Below are 12,283 nucleotides of genomic sequence, written 5' to 3' on the forward strand. Positions count from 1 at the left end.
TGAGATTTTTTGTTGTTGCTGTTTTAGAGCTCGAGGATTCTTGAAAGACAGGACAATTTWWTTTTTTTTTAATCAAATGCAACTAACTGGATATATGTCAATTCGGTCAGACACCATAAAAGGCATTTAATTTTTACCATTATTGTCGAACAAGTGTTTAAAGGCCTCGATTGCTTAATGCGAACATTAGATTATTCAATTTTGTAATAAAAAATCTCCAAACTTATTTTTGTTTTGTTTTTATAGGTATATTAAATTCTCAGAGGCTAATTTAGTTTGCATTTTGGCATGTTTTTCTAGATTTAGAACATAAAACAACATTTATAAAGCAAACATTATCCCTTAGGTCTAGCACTGTAAATACTTCAATTGTTTTAACATATGTTGCAGAACAGTGATTACAATATAAACAAAACATTTATTTTAAGGGTTTAGTCATCAGTGACTGAGTTGACAAGCCACTGACAGAGTTGACAACAGATACTGAAAACAGACATTTTTTCCTGTAAAAAATAAAAGTTAATTACGAACATATGAAATAGAGGGAAAATGATTCATTTGAAAATCCCCAATAAACACATTCATCTGTCTGATGGAGTTGACATTGGATAAAAATCTGTCGGAGTTGACAAAAATGTTATTTTTCTTATTCAATCAAGTGGTATACACAGTAGCAGTTTAATATTTCCTCAGAGGCTTTATGACTTTAAAACCGAATTAAATTAATATTGTATTTTAATCCATCAGGCAGATGGAGTTGACAGTTTATGGTTGTGACCATGGTGATTCCAATTGTGTTTAAATCTATCAAAAGCAGAGAAAAGTAAGCCCCCCCCTTCTCTGACGTGCCAGCCTTACAGCCGTTTCTTCTACACGTCCTATTTTTTTCACTCAATTGTAACGCGGAAGTCAGTGAAGCATACTTATGCGGATGGGCGCTATGAAATATACTAAACATCATCACCATTTAGCCTGGGAGAAAGCGCCGGTGGGTGATCTTTTCTTGCTCTGCACCGTGTGTGCATTTTGAACGGGGGAAGTGAGCGTTTCATCGCCGCGGAGAACTTCGGAAAATGTAAATGTCTGGCTACATTGTAACTGCTGCGCCTTATATAAAAAAATATCACAGAGACGACGCATGTCTTGATGGAATAGCTGAGACTACGGATTGTGTGAATATCTGCATTTCACGATCACTGTAGCCTACATAAATACATAACTGACAGTATTTCTACAGCATAAAAATAAGGTGGGTGTGACATTAGCCTACTTCACAAATAGTATGTGCGATATGGACCCATAGCGAATCAGCTGCTTTATTCTGAATATATTTCATGTCAGCTAAGGCTAAATAGCCTAGGTGTAAATACAGTTTTGTCCGGTTGGCGAGTAGGTTTGCTGTTATTGATTTAATTTTGTTTGCACAATAATTCTGTCACATTCCTCTGCTCTTTGAGAATGCCACCACTGGGCTATTCTTCTTCCAGTGMTGGCATTAATTGTCCTTTATTTGTGATTATGTGAGATAATCAGATGGAATATTCTCGGATTGGCTACCCTAAATAATATTGCGCTGTTCTTCAATGTACCATCACATATTTACTGTATGGAAGCCCATTCCTGCTACCAAAACAAACAATAAGAAATATATCGATGTAAGTAAATATTTTGAGATACAGTACAGATAGGATATGTGGTGGGGTACAAATTGTTTTCCTGGGGCCCAGAGTTTGTCCTGATCTAGTAGGCTAACCAGATAAAACTCTGGATGCTAGTTGTATGGTACGACAATAATAAATCAGATGTAAAACAAACAGGTTTTATATGGACTATGATGGGACCAGATTTTTTTTCTAAGCAGGTAAATGTTTTTTTTTAAACTAGAAAAACTCCTGGCCCTAGGGATGATGAAACCCTTAAAACCATGTCAAACTACAGCAACCTTGTACTTGTTAAGATGGCGCTGGAGAAGAAGGCAGACGTTTTACGTTCCCCCAACCAATTGTGTTTTTTGTTTGTTTATTTGCGTTGTTTGTAACTTATTTTGTACATAATGTTGCCGCTTCCATCTCTTATGACCGAAAATAACTTCTGGGCATCAGGACTGCGATTACTCACCACAGACTGGCAGAATCCTTGTATTCCTTTATTGAGGCTGATGCGAACGATATACTGCTTTCTCGGGAACAGGCCCAGATCCCCGTGATTTGCGTGAAGAGGAGGTGGAGAAAAAGGGTACGGAAGGGCGGGCTGCCTTCTGAGAATTCGTAGGCGATTGAATAAACCCCCACTTCCTTCCAGTCTGCTAGCAAACGTGCAATCTTTGGACAATAAAATAGATGATTTATGTGGAAGATTAAACTACGAACGGGACATTCAAAACTGTAATATCTTATGCTTCACGGAGACGTGGCTGAATGACGGCACTATCAACATACAGATGGCTGGTTATACGCTGCACCGGCAGGATAGAACAGCGCGTCTGGTAAGACAAGGGGCGGCGGACTATGTATTTTTGTAAATAACTGCTGGTGCACGATATCTAAGGAAGTCTCAAGCTATTGCTTGCCTGAGGTAGAGTATCTAATGATAAACTGTAGACCACACTAGCTACCTAGAGTTTTCATCTGTATTTTTTGTAGCTGTTTACATACCACCACAGTCAGAGGCTGGCACTAAGACAGCATTGAATGAGCTGTATTCCGCCATAAGCAAACAAGAAAATGCACACCCAGAGGCGGCGCTCCTAGTAGCCGGGACTTTAATGTAGGGAAACTTAAATCTGTTTTACCAAATTTCTATCAGCATGTTAAATGTGCAACCAGAGGAATAAAAACTCTTGACCACCTTTACTCCACACACAAAAACACATATAAAGCTCTCCCCCGCCCTCCATTTGGCAAGTCTGACCATAATTCTTTCCTCCTGATTCCTGCTTACAAGCAAAAATCAAAGCAGGAAGCCCCAGTGACTAGATCAATAAAAAAAAGTGGTCAGATGAAGCAGATGCTAAGCTACAAGACTGTTTTGCTAGCACAGACTGGAATATGTTCCGGGATTCCTTCGATGCCATTGAGAAGTACACCACATCAGTCATTGGCTTCATCAATAATTGCATCGATCACGTTGTCCCCACAGTGACCGTACGTACATACCCCAACCAGAAGCCATGGATTACAGGCAACATCTGCACTGAGCTAAAGGCTAGACTCAAGGAGCGGGACTCTAACCCGGAAGCTTATAAGAAATCCCGCTATGTCCTCCGACGAACCATCAAATTGACAAAGCGTCAATACAGGACTAAGATCGAATCGTACTACACTGGCTCTGGTGCTCGTCGGATGTGGCAGGGCTTGCAAACCATTACAGACTACAAAGGGAAGCACAGCCAAGAGCTGCCCAGTTACACGAGCCTACCAGACAAGCTAAACTACTTCTATGCTCGCTTTGAGACAAGCAACACTGAAACATGCATGAGAGCACCAGCTGTTCTAGAAGACTGTGTGATCACGCTCCCCGCAGCCAATGTAAGACCTTTAAACAGGTCAACGCTCACAAGGCCGCAGGGCCAGACGGATTACCAGGACGTGTACTCCGAGCATGCACTGGACCAACTGGCAAGTGTCTTCACTGACTTTTTCAACCTCTCCCTGTCCAAGTCTGTAATACCAGCATATTTTAAGCATACCACCATAGTGTCTGTGCCCAAGAACACTAAGGTAACCTGCCTAAACGAACACCGACCCGTAGCACTCACGTCTGTAGCCATGAAGTGCTTCGAAAGGCTGGTAATGGCTCACATCAACACCATTATCCCAGAAACCCTAGACCCACTTCAATTTGCATACCGCCCCAACAGATCCACAGATGATGCAATCTCTATTGCACTCCACACTGCCCTTTCCCACCTGGACAAAAGGAACACCTATGAGAATGCTATTCATTGACTACAGCTCAGCGTTCAACACCATAGTGTCCTCAAAGCTCATCAATAAGCTAAGGATCCTGGGACTAAACACCTCCCTCTACAACTGGATCCTGAACTTCCTGATGGGCCGCCCCCAGGTGATAAGGATAGGTAACAGCACATCTGCCAAGCTGATCCTCAGCTGAGGTTCCCTCAGGGTTGCGTGCTCAGTCCCCTCTTGTACTCCCTGTTCACTCATGACTGCATGGACAGGTACGACTCCAACACCATCATTAAGTTTGCCGATGACACAACAGTGGTAGGCCTGATCACTACAACAACGAGACAGCCTTTAGGGAGGAGGTCTGAGACCTGGCCGTGTGGTGCCATGACAACATCCTCTCCCTCAAGACAGAGGAGATGATTATGGACTCCAGGAAAAAGAGGACCGAGCACTCCCCCATTTTCATCGACGGGGCTGCAGTGGAGCAGGTTGAGAGCTTCAAGTTCCTTGGTGTCCACATCACCAACAAACTAACATGGTCCAAACGCACCAAGACAGTTGTGAAGAGGTACAACAAATGTTCTAATAATTGCGCCAACAGTTGTTGCCTTCTCACCAAGCTGCTTGCCTATTGTCCTGTAGCCCATCCCAGCCTTGTGCAGGTCTACAATTTTATCCCTGATGTCCTTACACAGCTCTCTGGTCTTGGCCATTGTGGAGAGGTTGGAGTCTGTTTGATTGAGTGTGTGGACAGGTGTCTTTTATACAGGTAACGAGTTCAAACAGGTGCAGTTAATACAGGTAATGAGTGGAGAACAGAGAGGGCTTCTTAAGAAAAAACTAACAGGTCTGTGAGAGCCGGAATTCTTACTGGTTGGTAGGTGATCAAATACTTATGTCATGCATTAAAATGCAAATTAATTACTTAAAAATCATACAATGTGATTTTCTGGATTTTTAAATTACAGACCTCTACATGCTTTGTAAGTAGGAAAACCTGCAAAATCGGCAGTATACAAATACTTGTTCTCCCCACTGTACATATTACCTCAAATAACCTGTGCCCCCGCACATTGACTCTGTACCGTTATCCCCCCTGTATATATTCTCGCCATTGTTATTTTACTGCTGCTCTTTAATTACTTGTTACTTTTAGTTCTTATTCTTACATTTTTAAAAAACTGCATTGTTGGTTAGAGGCTCGTAAGTAAGCATTTCACTGTTGTATTCGGCGCATGTGACTACTAAAATTTGATTTGATAATTATATTTTAAAACTTAACTAACAGGGGGATGGGGGGTTCTTTACACAGACAAAGAGACAACAACTGTGATTGGACCATAGAACTAACAGGGCTGAGCTTGCTTTATTTGCAGAGTTGTATCCTGTAGGCCTTTGCATCTGTAATTAAAATGGAACTGGCACAGTATGTTATCACTATTGTGTTGATTGATTAATTCCAGTCAATCATTTTGGATTAAAAAGGCCTAGGGTAATTTCCGTGTAAAAGGACCCATGAGCACCAACATGTGAAGTTAATTAGAGCATATCAAATTGTGTCAAATGAAAGCTGAGTCTAGTTTTTTTTGTTGCAATACATTTTTCAAAAATGCTCCATCTGAGAAATTGGGAATAAGCAAAGTCTTTGATTTCTGGTCTAACAGATGGAAAGGGGGATTTAGATACATTCTTATAAGGTATTAGAAATACAACATAACACAATAATGTTGAACTAAAGAGCCCTGCCAACTAATATCAACACTTATATTTAGTTTTGGAGACATTTCTCTGCCTTCTGTATTTAAGAAACATTGACTTGTGACTTGAAATTCCGTTACCAAAAACTCATATATCTTTAAGATATACATGAGGAGGCAGGATAATGAAAGTTCACAGAAGTAACAAGGTAGTCCTATCAATTAGTTAGTGCTTTTATTGATATCAATTTTGTTTTTGAATTATTAAGTGATTAAAACTGGAAATTCCGTTATCAAACGGTATTTTCAGAAGGAAAGAAATCAGTAACTGCAATAGAATTGGGATCAAAGATAAATCATATTAGTCATACACCACAGTTGGGTTCCAAGTTTGAACAGCACAGTACAGTAAAGAACATGTAGTACAGTGTATAGTACAGTGAGTACGTGTATAGTACGTAGAGTACAGTGTATAGTACAGTAAAGTACAGTGTATAGTACAGTAAAAAAACAGTGTATAGTACAGTAAAGAACAGTGTATAGTACAGTAAAGTACAGTGTATAGTACAGTAAAGAACAGGTAGAGTACAGTAAATAACAGTGTATAGTACAGTAAATAACAGTGTATAGTACAGTAAATAACAGTGTATAGTACAGTAAATAACAGTGTAGAGTACAGTGTATAGTACAGTAGAGTACAGTGTATAGTACAGTAGAGTACAGTGTATAGTACAGCAGAGTGTATAGTACAGTAAATAACAGTGTATAGTAGAGTACAGTGTATAGTACAGTAAAGAACAGTGTATAGTACAGGTAAGAACAGTGTATAGTAGAGAACAGTGTACAGTAGAGTACAGTGTATAGTACAGTAGAGTACAGTGTACAGTAGAGTACAGTGATAGTGCATTGTATAGTACAGTAGAGTACATTGTATAGTACAGTAAATAACAGTGTATAGTACAGTAAATAACAGTGTAGAGTACAGTGGTATAGTACAGTAGAGTACAGTGTATAGTACAGTAGAGTACAGTGTATAGTAGTGTATAGTACAGCAGAGTGTATAGTACAGTAAATAACAGTTATAGTAGAGTACAGTGTATAGTACAGTAAAGAACAGTGTATAGTACAGGTAAGAACAGTGTATAGTAGAGAACAGTGTACAGTAGAGTACAGTGTATAGTACAGTAGAGTACAGTGTACAGTAGAGTACAGTGTATAGTACATTGTTATAGTACAGCAGAGTGTATAGTACAGTAAAGAACAGTGTATAGTACAGTAAAGAACAGTGGTATAGTACAGTAGAGTACAGTGCACAGTAGTGTACAGTGCCACAGTAGAGTACAGTGCACAGTAGAGTACAGTGACAGTAGTACAGTGACAGTAGAGTACAGTGCACAGTAGAGTACAGTGTAGAGTACAGTGTAGAGTACAGTAAATAACAGTGTAGAGTACAGTAAATAACAGTGTAGAGTACAGTACATAACAGTGTATTGTACAGTACAGTGTATAGTAGAATACAGTGTATAGTAGAGTACAGTGTATGGTACAGTAGAGTACAGTGTATGGTACAGTAGAGTACAGTGTATAGTAAATAACAGTGTATAGTACAGTGTATAGTAGAGTATAGTAGAGTACAGTGTATAGTAGAGTACAGTGTATAGTACAGTAAATAACAGTGTATAGTACAGAAATAACAGTGTATAGTACAGTAAATAACAGTGTATAATACAGTACAGTACAGTAGAGTACAGTGTATAGTACAGTGTATAGTACAGTGTATAGTACAGTATATAGTACAGAGTAGAGTACAGTAGAGTACAGTGTATGGTACAGTAGAGTACAGTGTATGGTACATAGAGTACAGTGTATAGTAGAGTACAGTGTATAGTACAGTAAATAACAGTGTATAGTACAGTAAAGAACAGTGTACAGTAGAGTACAGTGTATAGTACAGTAGTGTAGAGTACAGTGTATAGTAGAGTACAGTTTATAGTACAGTAAATAACAGTGTATAGTACAGTAAATAACAGTGTATAGTACAGTAAATAACTGTGTATAATACAGTACAGTGTACAGTATAGTACAGTAGAGTACAGTGTATAGTACAGTGTAGAGTAGAGTACAGTGTATGGTACAGTAGAGTACCGATAGTAGATACAGGTAGTACAGTAAATAACAGTGTATAGTACAGTAAAGAACAATGTATTGTACAGCACAGTGTACAGTAGAGTACAGTGTACATAAGTACAGTGTACAGTAGAGTGTCAGTAAGTGTAAGTACAGTGTAGAGTACAGTGTACAGTACAGTGTACAGTGTATAGTAGAGTACCGTGGATAATAGAATACAGTGTATAGTACAGGAAGTACAGTGTATAGTAGTTAATAACAGTGTATAGTGCAGTAAAGAACAGTGTATATTACAGTAGAGTACAGTAGAGTACAGTGTACAGTGTATAGTAGAGTACCATGGATAATAGAATACAGTGTACAGTAGAGTACAGTGTATAGTAGTTAATAAACAGTGTATAGTACAGTAAAGAACAGTGTATAGTACAGTAGAGTACAGTGTATAGTAGAGTGCAGTGTATAGTACAGTAGAGTACAGTGTATCGTACTGTACAGTGTATCGTACAGTAGAGTACAGTGTATCGTACACTAGAGTACAGTGTATCGTACAGTAAGAACAGTAGAGTACAGTACAGTAGAGAACAGTGTATAGTAGTTAATAACAGTGTATAGTACAGTAAGAACAGTGTATAGTAGAGTACAGTGTATAGTAGAGTACAGTGTATAGCAGAGTGCAGTGTATAGTAGAGTGCAGTGTATAGTACAGTAGAGTACAGTGTATCGTACAGTACAGTGTATCGTACAGTAGAGTACAATGTATTGTACAGTAGAGTACAGTGTATYGTACAGTAGAGTACAATGTATTGTACAGTAGAGTACAGTGTATTGTACAGTAGAGTAGAGTACAGTACAGTGTATAGTACACTAGAGTACAGTGTATAGTACACTAGAGTACAGTGTATAGTACACAAGAGTACAGTGTATAGTACAGTAGAGTACAGTGTATAGTACAGTAGAGTACTGTGTATAGTACAGTAGAGTACAATGTACAGTAGAGTACAGTGTATAGTACAGTAGAGAACAGTGTATAGTACAGTAGAGTACAGAGCACAGTAGAGTTGAGTACACTATATAATATTGTATTCTACTGTACTATACTCTACTGTTCTGTGCTCTATGGTACTCTACTAAGCTCTACACTACTTTGATGTCCAAACTTGTGAAACATAGACGTCTATGATTGGTTTGGTCTTGTTTAATGGCAGAGCTATTAAAATAATAGCCAGTGTGTAGAATAATACTCAAATATGCAAAGGAGGATTTTGCATATTTATACATTTTGTGTACCTATTCAGGATACATCACCATGAAGAGAATTGCATTCATATCCATCATTATGCATTTCTGGGGTGGGTATATTTTGTGGAACATTCCAACAGGAATCTGTTCCAAAAACGTTGTAAAGTACAAGGTTGCCAACAAACAACGCATGCAAAGTAGCACGATCAATTCAACAAGTTGACGAATAGGCATCAACTCACCACGTAGGTTATTCTTAATGTTTGTCCATCGGCTACCAGAGTGAGGACCGACATTTTCCGGAATAAATGTGGTGAGTGAAAAACTTTAATTAAATAGCCCATTCCCAACCTGGTATCTTATTCTGCCGCTATACAACTTTGTATGCGTTGTTTGTTGATAACCTTGTTATTTACGAAGTTTTTGTATCAGATTCCTGTTGGAACATTCCACAAATTATACCCACCCCATTTCTGTGTAGTACAGATCAGGGACCTATGATGAAATTATGTTACTGCAATTCCGGAACAAGGTGTAAATCCACTTCACTTACTGTAGTTCAATCAGCAAAAATATATATTTTTAAAGTCAGTGTGTCAAGTCATAGATGACAGAAAATGATTTCTGCAGACATCGTTGAATCTTAATTCGGAGCAGAAGTTAAGAGTTTTTTGAAAACGTGGACACAACTGTTAAGCGTGGTCCTTGTGCATAGAGTTGTATGGTTTTTTAAACTTGGAAATCAATGGTTTTTGTTTCCCATACATTTTAAATCATGAGTCAAATCAGTCTAAACAACTGTACTTTGTTCCTCTTTTCCAATGTTTTTTCAAAGTTTTTGTGCCAATATTTTTTTATTAAACCAAATCAAAAGTGCTGGGGGAAATGCCAGCTCGCCACACATTTGCTGGCAGCTCTGCTGTGCTAGTCTCTTCAACATGGATAGATGGGCATATCCACATAATGCAACAAATGAGGAAACATAACCTATATGTATGATATACTATCTCAAAAATATGATATTATTTAAATTGCTAATTACACATTTCAACAGTTTTAAATAGTATCGTCAAAAAAGAAAATATTGGTGGCGTGATTGTGATTACATACATATTGGTGTACATTAATAATAATTAGATACACCATAGGTCGGTGACCGATGAGAATTTACATTTCATTTTCATATTTTAATTGTCGTAACCAAATGTTCACAGACTGCGCGAGACACCTCTATTCTGCGCCGCTGCTGCGCGATAGCCAAGCCTACAAAAGCAAGGTTTGTTGAATTGTATCCTTACCTAGGTTTGTGCATAGTCTGTTATCATTATGCTGTGCATCTCTCTCTCTCTCTCTCTCTCTCTCTCTCTCTCTCTCTCTTGCTCTTGCTCTTGCTCTTGCTCTTGCTCTCTCTCTTTCTCTCTCTCTTTCTCTCTCTCTTTCTCTCTCTCCCCCCCTTTCTGTGTGTGTCCTTAAATCACCACAGCAGCTGTGGACTCATGTTTTTCTTTCCTCTTTATTTCATCATCACTTCATCATGATGGACGGTTGGATCCGTTTTACTTCATTTGCTGCCATTTCCCTGTCACCAATTAATTTACTGCTGTGCTTTGGACTTCATCAACCTCAATTGGAACCTTATTCTTATACCATTTTCCTCTCAGACTCCTATTTTAGATGGGTGTATGCATGCTTGTGTTTGAAGGCTATGCAGGGCCAGCCCTAGACTTTTGGGGGCCCTCAGCGAGATTTGGTTGGGGGACCCCCACACCTCACGGGCATGACATTTTAGTGGCCCCCTTCTTGATGGCGGAGAGAAACATTTTAATTTATTTAGTTTATTTCCGGCAATTCTACGTGTTTTGCCATGGGGAGTAGAGAACATGTTGCAGTTCTAAAGCAAGATTTCTGCAATTCTACATATTTTGCCATGGGGTGGTGAGAAGTTTAGCAATTTTATAACGTATTTCAGTCCATTCTTCTCATTTTGCCATCGGGTAGAGATATTTTTTCGTAGTTTTAAAGCTAATTTCCTGCAGTTCTACACATTTTGACTAGACTTATGCCATGTTAATGATATCTAAGTGAGAGTGACTAACAAAATAAATGTGGGCCCCGTAGAGGTCAGGGCGCCTTTGCGCATGCCCTGTGTGCCTGGTTGGTATTCGGCCATGATAGCTGGCTAGACTACCTTACCAATCTAAAAATTGTTAGCTGACATGGCTAATTGAGGGACTGTCAGTGACTGACATAACAAGAGGAAAAACTGCTGATGCACAACCAAATGTCAAAATTGCACTTTGTGTATTCTACTCTTCTAACTCTCCACAGAAAGTTGAGTCCGCGACTTGAGTTATTTTTTGGAGGGGTAGGGAGCCCCTAGAGGCCGGGGGCACTAAGGGACCACTTATGCCTGGAGTACTGGCCAACAAGCCAGTAGAGTTGTATTGTATTTGGTTGTATTCATGTCAATAGGAGAGAGTCCAGCTGCCATGACACTTGTGTGATCAAAGAGGTGTTTCCAATGGGTAGACCGATTCTATACATCTTGGTATTATCTTTGCTAAAGCTTACACACCTAAGAGAGAGAGAGAGACCTGAGAAGAGACAAAGAGGGAGAAATTATATTTAAACTTCCCAATTAAGAAGCTACATCTGGATAGAGGCGTTTCAAATCTGTCAATGAATGTGGGGAAAAACAGACAGAGAAGAAGAGAGAGCCAAGCGAGTATGCTGTTCTATTGTCTGCTAGCAAATCAGCTAATTTGTTCTCTTAGAGTAATTTGGAGAGAGAATGGGATCGGAACGTCTGAAAGCTTTTAGGAGCTATCCTCCAATTAACTATTCATCTTAATTTCTTTTCATGGTGTGACACAATGTGGTGGTGATTCTTAAGAAAGTCCTCGTAGTTAAAAGTGAGTTTGGAGTAGCAGAAGATTGATTTGTACATTATCACTCATTCCCTATTGTGTTAACTTAAATATAAATATATTTTTAAACCAAATTAATTTTACTAAGTCCAGGAGAGAAATTTGGAGTTAATTATGAGTCATATTTAATTAACTTCAAACTGTTAAAAAAATATATACACTGCTCAAAAAAATAAAGGGAACACTTAAACAACACAATGTAACTCCAAGTCAATCACACTTCTGTGAAATCAAACTGTCCACTTAGGAAGCAACACTGATTGACAATAAATTKCACATGCTGTTGTGCAAATGGAATAGACAACAGGTGGAAATTATAGGCAATTAGCAAGACTCCCCCAATAAAGGAGTGGTTCTGCAGGTGGTGACCACAGATCACTTC

The 12,283-nt window shown here is 38.9% G+C and overlaps 1 protein-coding gene across 1 annotated transcript in view; it reads left to right on the forward strand.

The window, feature by feature from the left end:
* The first annotated feature begins 886 nt into the window (after positions 1 to 886).
* Positions 887 to 12,283, forward strand: part of marchf8 (membrane-associated ring finger (C3HC4) 8) — a 137,408-nt gene continuing 126,011 nt past the window's right edge. The window contains 1 exon segment of the mRNA XM_070448565.1: positions 887 to 1,249. The gene's annotated coding sequence lies outside the window, so the exon portion shown is untranslated.

The sequence above is a fragment of the Salvelinus sp. IW2-2015 genome, linkage group LG18 (genome assembly GCF_002910315.2).
Source record: "Salvelinus sp. IW2-2015 linkage group LG18, ASM291031v2, whole genome shotgun sequence".
Lineage (NCBI taxonomy): Eukaryota > Metazoa > Chordata > Actinopteri > Salmoniformes > Salmonidae > Salvelinus > Salvelinus sp. IW2-2015.